Source organism: Macrobrachium nipponense, chromosome 49, assembly GCF_015104395.2.
Source record: "Macrobrachium nipponense isolate FS-2020 chromosome 49, ASM1510439v2, whole genome shotgun sequence".
In the NCBI taxonomy this organism is placed as follows: Eukaryota; Metazoa; Arthropoda; class Malacostraca; order Decapoda; family Palaemonidae; genus Macrobrachium; species Macrobrachium nipponense.
In genome coordinates this window covers 6,643,059-6,652,320 of record NC_087224.1, presented here as the reverse complement: position 1 = coordinate 6,652,320, position 9,262 = coordinate 6,643,059, and positions in this window count along the sequence as shown.

Sequence of the window (9,262 nt, the reverse complement as noted above, 5' to 3'; positions counted from 1 at the left end):
CTCTCGTCCTCTTTCTAAGAATGCTATATCGTTCTTTTATTAGAGCTTATCAGGGAAAGCTCACTCGCAGTCCGAGAACGACAATCTTTCCGTTCTGAGAGTTAAAGCTCACGAGGTTAGAGCAGTGGCAACTTCTTTAGCATTCAGAAAGAATTTATCTTTAGCTTCGATTCTTCAGAGCACGTTCTGGAGATCGAATTCGGTTTTTTGCGAGTCATTATCTCAAAGAGATAGAAACGGGTTTTCGAGAATTGTAAAACGTTAGGTCGGTGGCGGTTTCTGGCATGGTGTTGGGAGAAACGGCACAGGGGTCGTCACCTCTATGCTAACTTTTCAACCTTGAATAGGTTGTCGAGTTCAAGGGAAGCTGGGGGTACTGAGTACCTGGGATACTCACCAGTCTGTTAGGTCAGATTTTAACAATGGTTGGGTATATGTGTTTTTAAATCTGGTGTTGGTGACAAATGTTTTGTATGATTGAATTTCTGGTCTTAGCCCAGGGCAGGGCAATCTTTGTTGTTACTATCCTCCGTCAGTCAGCCTTGACTCGCTTGAACTACGGAAGGATTCCACTCCTGTAGAGGCTAACTTTGGTCAAATTCCAATTCCTCTACATTGTAAGAAGAGACACCGCCAGAGGCAGTAACAGTCTGCTGTAGCTCTCTTACAAGGTAAGGTACAACAGACACCTTGAGTGTTTACTGGTATTGCAATAAATGTAACCATTTAAAAATACTAGTGGTCCACTGAATCCCACCTTCCCATAAATGTGTAATCAGCTCTATAATTGTTCGGTAAGACACTACAATAAAAATGAAATTTTCATTATTAAAATGAAGTTTTATTGTATACTTACCGAACAATTATGATTATACCCACCCTCCTCCCCTTAGGTGGACGGACGGGCAGAAAGAATTGGATTTCACCTGGGCAGTTGTACCTGGTTCTCCCGCGAGTGAGGGAGATGACGTCATCACCACCAGTTGTTGGCGACGCCGACGCGCTAAATTTGAATTTAGTATCCTGCCGCTCGTGGAATCACGGCTCTATAATTGTTTCGGTAAGTATACAATAAAACTTCATTTTAATTAATGAAAATTTCATTTTTTGTCTACTTAATGTGATATATGAAAGCCCCATACGAACTAAAATAAGCATGTGATGCTCTTCGTAAAACATGTTTTGTTCTGATACGAATATAAACCATCGGTCCTTTACAATAGGAAGGTAACTAGCTGCAGCTGGAACGGTTGTAAGCTTCGAACCAGGAAGTTTGGTAGTTAACTGCTTGTCCGACAGTCCGCGCACCGCGGGGCTTTCTCGTTCCTTCTCTTCGCCCGATCCATCTAGCGTAGAGGAGGGGGCGAGATACCCCGACGTACAGCTGTATTCGGGGTCTTCCGTTCGCTCGGGGTGGGGCTCGCCCCCCTCCGTGCGAGGGGTAACCCCTCCTACTAACCCGACTTTTGCTTCCTCAGGTGCTCCTGCTGCGGGCGACGACCTCGGCCAGGTATGGTTCTCGCTGGGTCTCCAGGGCACACCGAGCGTTCAGGGGCTGCTGCATCATCTGGCGGGTGCTGCTCTGGTCGCCCATGAACTGGTGACCACCACCACCACCACTGTCTCGACCCCAGGGTATGCCACCCCTCCTCACCTGGTCTACACCCAGCATGTGGCTTCAGTGACTCCTTCGGCTGCTGTGCAGGCCCCGATTGCTGCCTTTCCGAGGAGGGGCATGCCTCCTCCACCCGGGTTCATCACTCTCGCCCCAGCCCCTGACTTTCGGTGTCCTAAGAGTTCGCCCCTGGATCTGCCACCGGTACCCAGGATGTCACTGGCTGCTGCCCCGTCTCCTGCCGTACCTGCCGCTCCTACCGTACCTGCCTTGCCTGAGCCAGCCCCTGCCAACGTCGTTCCTGCCCGTGGTGTTGCTGCCCCAGTCGCAGGTCCTTCCAGACAGGTGCAGCCGGGCCATGTTGCTTCGGCAATAGCCCCGGCTCCGGCCTGGATGGAGGACCTGACGTCTGTCCTGAGGCAGCTGATGAGGAAGAAGAGGAAGGTGTCATCGTCGTCTTCGTCGTTGTCTTCGTCATCTTCGTCGTTGTTTTCGTCGTCGCCTGCTGCTGCCTCTTCCCCTTCGACTTCCAAGGCTTCCAAGCCGAGGAAGAAGAAGGCTGCCTCTTCCCCCCTAAGAAGTCTCCTTCGGGAATTTCTAAGGGCCCGTCTCACTCCGGTGGGACGGGGGTTCTTCCACTGGTCCTCCTGCTCCTTCGGGAGCGGGGCCCGCCTCTCCTTCCGCAAGGAAGAAGAAGACGGGGACCAGAGGGGTACCGGCTAACACCAGTATTTCCTCGCCTGGTGCTAGAGGTCCTACCTCTACACCAGGTTCCGGCTCGGCCTCTCGTTCGCGAGAGGTAATAAGTGTACGGTCTCCTGCGGGTGACCGTACGGCCAAGGCTCAGGCTTACGAGTTTGCTCGGCACTAGGACCGAGGCATGGAGTGGAAGGCTGGCGAGAGTCGCTCAGGTGACTCTCGCCAGGCCAGCGATCGCTCTCATAGTGAGCCGCAGGCTACCAGGGTTGCCGTGACGGTCCTAGACCGGCCACGGCCTGAGGCTGGGAAGAGGGCCCTTTGATCGCTGGGGCTGGTTCCGGCGGTTCGATGCGCCGTGAGGACAGGCACCGCTCCCACCGCGACAGTGGTCTCTGCAGGTCTCCTGACTGCCGCTCCCATCGGGACCGGTTATGGACATGTCTTCCTCTTTCCTTCCTCCGTCTCAGCTCCTGCATATGGCTCCTTCTCCTTCGGGGGGAATGTCGGGGTCTGCCTCTTCACTTGATCCGTTGAGTGTAGAGGAGGGGGCGCGGCACTCCGACATTCAGTTGTACTCGGGGTCTTCTGTTTGCTCGGGGCAGGAACTCTCCCCCCCCCTGTGCGAGTGGAACCCGGCCCCCCGCCGCTAACCTGACTATTCCTTCTTCAGGTATGCCTGCCGCGGGTGGCGATCTCGAGGAGGTCTGGTACATGCTTGGGCTCCTGGGCACACCGAGTATTCAGGGGCTGCTGTACCACTTGGCTGTGTGTGGACCCAGGCTGGTGACCCATGGACCAGAGACGTCGACGCTGGGGTATGCTGCTCCTTGTCACCTGGTTTACACCCAGCACGTGGCCATAGTTACCCCGACAGCTGCAGTCCAGGCCACGCTGCTGTGTTTGTCGAGGAGGGAGATCATCCCGCCGCCTGGTTTTGCTACCCTCACCCCAGCCCCTGACTTTCAGTGTCCCAAGAGTTCCCCGCTCGATCTTCCGCCGGTTCCTGTGATGCCGCTAGCTCCGGTGCTGCCGCCAGTTCCTGCTGTTGCCGCTCCTATACCAGTTCCTGCCGTCGTTGCTCCAGCCCGTAGTGTTGCTGCTCCCACCGCAGGTCCTTCCGGACAGGTGCAGCTGGGCCCTGTTGCTTTGGCAACTGCCCCAGCTCCGTCCTGGATGGAGGACCTGACGGTGGTCCTGAGGAAGCTGACGAAGAAGAAGAGGAAGGTGTCGTTGTCTTCTTCGTCGTCGTCTGCAGCCACCTCTTCCCCTTTGACTTCCAAGGCCCCACAGCCGAGGAAGAAAAAGGTAGCCTCCTCCCCCCCTAAGAAGTCTCGCTCAGAGACCTCTAAGGGTCTGTTCCACTCCAGTGGGACAGTTGGGGCTTCTGCTGGTCCTCCTGTTCCTTCGGGAACGGGGCCCGTCTCTCTTTCCGCAAGGAAGAAGAAGACGGGGACCGGAGGGGCACCGGCTAACACTGGTACCTCTTCTCCCGCACCAGAGGTTCTGCCTCGGCACTGGGAACCGTCTTGGCCGCTCGTTCGTGAGAGACTCCCGCCAGACCGGCGATCGCTCTCGCAGCGATCTGCCGGTCCCCAGGGTTGACGCGATGGTCCCACCGGACAGTACGCTGGCTGAAGCAAGGAAGAGGTCCCCCCAGTCGCCAAGACCAGCCTCGGCTGGGCCGGCTACCATGACACACCATGAGGACGGCCCACACTCCCACTGCGACAGTGGACTCTGCCGGTCCCCTGACCGTTGCTCCCACCGGGACCGGACGGATAGGCGGACAGGTAGCAGCTCTCCTGACGCTCGGGGCGGTCGCTACCTTTCTCGGTCCAGCGGCTCTCCTCGGGGAGACCGTGCGACTAGGCCTGCAGATTGATGGCGATCGCCGCAGCCCCCCCCCCCCCCCCCCCCCCCCCCCCCCCCAGCACAGCACACTGGCTCTGTTAGTGAGCAGGGTGTCAGGTCTGCCTCTCCTATCCCTCCAACCTCCTCGGGCTACACCGGGATTAGCGAGGCGATCAGGAGAGACCGCGAGGAGTGCACTTCTCACAGTCCCTCCACGAGGGCCTACGAATCTGGCACGGTCTTGGGACCTAGCTGATCGTATGCCCAAGTGGTTGGAGGAGACCCAGAGGGGTCTGTCATGGTTCCCTCTATGGAAGGAGGAGGATCTTGGGAGGCGTTCTCCCTGGATGGTCTTGACGGTTCTTCTCCCCAGGACGCAGTCACTCCCGAGATCCAGAGGTCGTTTGCAGAGGTCATCGCGCTGATTCGTCAGCACAATGACCTTGGGGAAGGATCGGTGCTCCCGCCCTCAGAGCCTACATCAAGGCTGGAGTCGTTCTGGGGTCCTAAGAAGGAACCCAGGGCAACGGTGGGTCTGCCCCGATCAGCCTTGGCCAACAGTGTGTTGGGCCAGGTGGACTCTCTCGTCTCCGAACAGGAGGGATCACTTTGGTCTGGCAGGTCGTTCAAGCTACTTCCCCCTCCTCTACCATGGCAGAGGCGTATCTACGTGCCTTCGGAGGACCCGCTGCCGCCCAAACAGGTTAACCTGGAGCTAGCTAGGCTAACCCCGGGTGTGTCTCTTCAACACCTGCTGGGCGAGAACCTCTGGTTTGTTCATGAACCTTACCTGCCAGATATATATATATAGCTGTATTCTCCGAAGTCCGACAGAATTTCAAAAATCCCTGCACACGCAGTGGTCGGCCAGGTGGTAGTACCCATTCCCGCCGCTGGGAGGCAGGCGTCAGGAACCATTCCCATTTTCTGTCGCCGGTGCAGCCAACAAGTGTTTTATGCACCTCCGTCATTGGATTTTGGAACTCTTTTGGTCACTTGAGTATCCCGATTGATTTTTGGTTATTTGATTTGGATCGGTGGTTAGGAATGTGAGAGTATGTCTGATTCTGCGTGGAAGGCGTATGAATCGTATGTGTGTAAAATAGAAAGAGATAGGGTAAGGAGGAGTGTAACGCCAGTTACACATCCAGTGGAATTTATCCCTCCTAAACCTGTGATGCCTTCGGGCCCTACATTAGTGTCTGTGGAGGGTAATACCCTATCGATGATTCTGAATCTTTGCGTAGCCTGGAATCAAAAGTGCAAGCATTAGAAGGTGTTAATAGTGCAGTGGTGTGTAGTGATAATGCTCCGAGTGTTGCGGAAGGGGGGTCGGACAACTGATCTGATGTTCCTTCGGCAAGACCTGGGGGCGCTTCCCAGGCTTCCAAAGTTTGTAAATGGATCTTGAAAGAGTGTTTTGTTCATGAAACTTACCTGACAGATATATATATAGCTGTATTTTCTGACGTCCGACAGAATTTCAAAACTCGCGGCACACGTAGTGGGCGGCCAGGTGGTAGTACCCATTCCCGCCACTGGGAGCGGATATCAGGAACCATTCCCATTTTCTATTCATATTTTTTCTGTCGCCGGTGCTGTAAACAACTGTTTGCAGTACCTCCGTTTAGGATTTTTGGATTTTCTCGTTTCTAAGTATCTGGATTAATTTTTGGTTATCGACTCTGGATTGTTGGATTGGCACGCGTGATAGTGGACTGTTTTTTGAATTTGGATTGGCTTTTCTGTGTACATGATGTCAGGATCAAGTACAGGGAGTTTCAGAGTGTGTGTGAGGAGTGAATGTAAAGTGAGGCTTCTTAAACCTTCAGTTGATCCTCACACAGTATGTATGGAATGCAGGGGGCATGTTTGTTTGGTTGATGATCATGCAATGAATGCAGGATTTGACCGATGATGGATGGAAAATGTAGAGACCTATCGGCGTAAATTGGAGCGTGATAGAGTCAGGAGGGCTTCCTCCAGGAGCAGTTTCTACGAAAGGTAAAGGAATGTAACATTTCTCCCCCTCTAACACCGGTAGATTTTTTTTCACCTAAAACCTGTGATGTTTGCCTTCGGGCCCTGTTTCTGTGTCTGGAGAAGGTAATGCCCTTTCTCTGATTCTCGAGTCTCTTGCGCGGGACTCTTGAATCTAAAGTTTTGGTTGGCCTTGGAAACTGGCCCTGTGAAAGTTTGTGATCGTGCCCCTAGTGTTGTGGAGGGGGCGTCAGATCGGCCCCATAATGCCTCTAGGCTGAGACCTCTATCGGACTCCCAGGACTCAGGGAGAGGGTATGTCGAAAGCTGCAAGAGGGTTACGGGGGCTCCCCACCGATCTGGCGTCCCTTCGGCAGGCCTTGTTGCAAAGTCCCAGGCTGCCAAGGAGCGCGCTCGAGCGCGTATCCTGAAGTACTGTTTCTCGTCCTCCGAAGCGTCCTCCCGCGCAAGAAGTGGAGCGCTCGGAGTGACTCGCGTCCTCTGAAAAGGACTTTTCGTTGTGAGGACGCTTCACGTCCTTTTTCACCAGTTTCTTTGCGTTCTTCTCCGGATGCTTATGACGCCTTTCCTCCTCAGAAAAGAGGCAGGTTGTCTTCCGGTGAGGACGTCCAGTCGCGCTATGATCGCTCTTCGGAGAAGCAGGGAGCTGTACCTGTGAGAAGGAAGGAGGCGTCCCCTTGCCCCTCGCCTTCTCGCAGGTTCAGTCCTGCTCCTTCTAGTTCGTCACCTACGAAGAATATTCTTTTCTCCCTTCAGGACCAGCTTTCTGCTCTTATGGCTCAGAGGACTCGCCCAGCAGCAGTCGAGCCTAAGCGGAGGAAGGACGTCAAGCTGCCCGTCAAGAGGACGAAGCAGTCTCCTTCTCTCTCTCCGCGTTCGTCTCTTTCCCCGATTGCGTCTCCTTCGGATCATCGCCGATCTCGTTCTCCTGATAAAGCTTGCGCTCAGCAGGACGCTTTTCGCTATCATCAGGACGCTTTTTACGCGAAGCAGGACGCTTTCCGTTCTAAGCAGGACGCTTTTCAAGCAAGACAGGACGCTTTCGAGGACGCTCAGCAGGACGCTTTCCATGCTAAGCAGGACGCTTTTCACGAGAAGCGGGACGCTTTTGAGGACTCTCGTCAGGACGCTCGTGTGGATGCTCGGAGGGACGTGTCTCCTCATAAGGAGTTTGTTAGACCGCATAGAGACTGTACCTTCTGGTCTTAGTAGTGCTATCAAGAAGCATAAGTTGTTCCGACACGGCATACAAACCTTCGGTCCTTTTACAATAGGAAGGTTACTAGCGGCAGCTGGATAGGTCGTAAGCTTTCGAACAAGGGGTTCGGTAGTTAACTGCTTGTCCGACAGGCGCGCGCGACTGGGAGGTAAACAATCCCTTTTTTTTGCTTTCGGCCTCACAGCGAGTGGACGTGTGTGTTCTACGCTCTCTGGCCGCTTCTCGTCGTTTGCTTTCTTTCGTTTGTATGGTTGTGTTTTCTCTTTCTGTGAAGAATCATTGTAAGTAAAATCATTTCCTTTGTAATTATTCATTTATATCAAGTGAATTATTGATCGATGATGGATTCTCCGCGCCCTGCTACCATCCGGCGATTGTGCCCGGGAACCGAAGGGCGTAAATGCGGAAAATTCCGCTCCTTCCCAGAAATCAATCCTCATGTGCTGTGTGCTCGGTGTCAGGGGCGTGAGTGTACCCGCGCCGAGCCTTGTGATGTTTGTGTGTCTTGGTCGGAGGCGCAGTGGGGCATGTACGAGGGTAGGAAGAAGCGAAGGCCGACAAAAGAGTCGTCGGAGAGCTCTCCCGCGACTCCTTTGGTTACGGACACTTCGTCTTCTTTCCTGCCCCCTGCTCAGCTCCCACGGTTGGCGCCTTCCCCTGCGGGGGGGGTTTCCAGGTCCTTCTCCTCACCCGATCTGTCGAGTGTGGAGGGGGCCGCTAGGTACCCTGACGTAGAGTTGTACTCTGGGTCCTCTATCCGTTCGTCTACACCGCGCGGACTGGTAGAGGCTCCTGCTAATCACCCGACCTTTGCTTCCTCAGGTGCTGTTGCTGCGAAGGACGACCTTGGACAGGTGTGGGCATCGTTGGGCTTGCAGGGCGTGCCGAGTGTCCAGGGGCTGCTCTACCATCTAGCTGGCTCGGTTGCGGTCACGCATGCCACGGTGACCACCACTACCACGACCTTGTCGACCCCTGGCTATGCTTCACCTCCTCATCTGGTGTATTCCCCGCATGCGGTGTCTGTAACACCAACTTCATCGGTGCAGGGGCCGATCGCCGTACCACGGGGGAGTGTGATGCCACCGCCACCTGGGTTTGCCGTGCTGCCTCGACCAGACTTTGTGTGCCCGAAGAGCTCGCCCCTGGACCTCCCGCCAGTACCTAGGATGTCGGTGTCGCTGGTCCGTCCTCCTGGCCTGTTTGTACCTCCTGCCGTGCCTGCCGTACCTGCCCAGCCGCTGACGAGTGATGTGATGTTGCCGACCACCGCTGCCGTTCCTGTACCCGTTCCTGCCGTCTCTGTTCCTGCTGTTCCTGTGATGCCTGCACCTGCTGATGTCGTTCCTGTTCGTGGCGTCGCTGCTCCCGATGTCGGTCTGTCTGGACAGGTGCGTCCGGGCCCTGTTGCTTCGGCAACAGCAGCCCCGGCTCCGCCCTGGATGGCTGACTTGACATCGGTCCTGAGGAAGCTGACGAAGAAGAAGAGGAAGAGGAGGAAGGTGTCGTCGTCGTCTTTGTCGTCTTCTTCGTCGTCGTCGTCGTCTGCCGCCTCTCCCCCTTCATCTTCTAAGGCTTCACAGCCTAAGAAGAAGAAGGTCGCCTCCTCCCCCCCTAAGAAGTCTCCTTCGGGAGCTTCTAAGGGCCCGTCTCGCTCCGGTGAGACGGGGGGTTCTTCCGCTGGTCATCCTGCTCCTTCGGGAGCAGGGCCCGTCTCTTCTTCCGCAAGGAAGAAGACTACGGGGACCAGAGGGGTGTCGGCTAACACCGGCACTTCCTCGCCTGGTGTCAGTGGTTCTGCCACTGCATCAGGATCCGTCTCGGCCTCTCGTTCGTGGGAGGTACCGAGTGTACGGTCGCCTACCAGCGATCGTGCA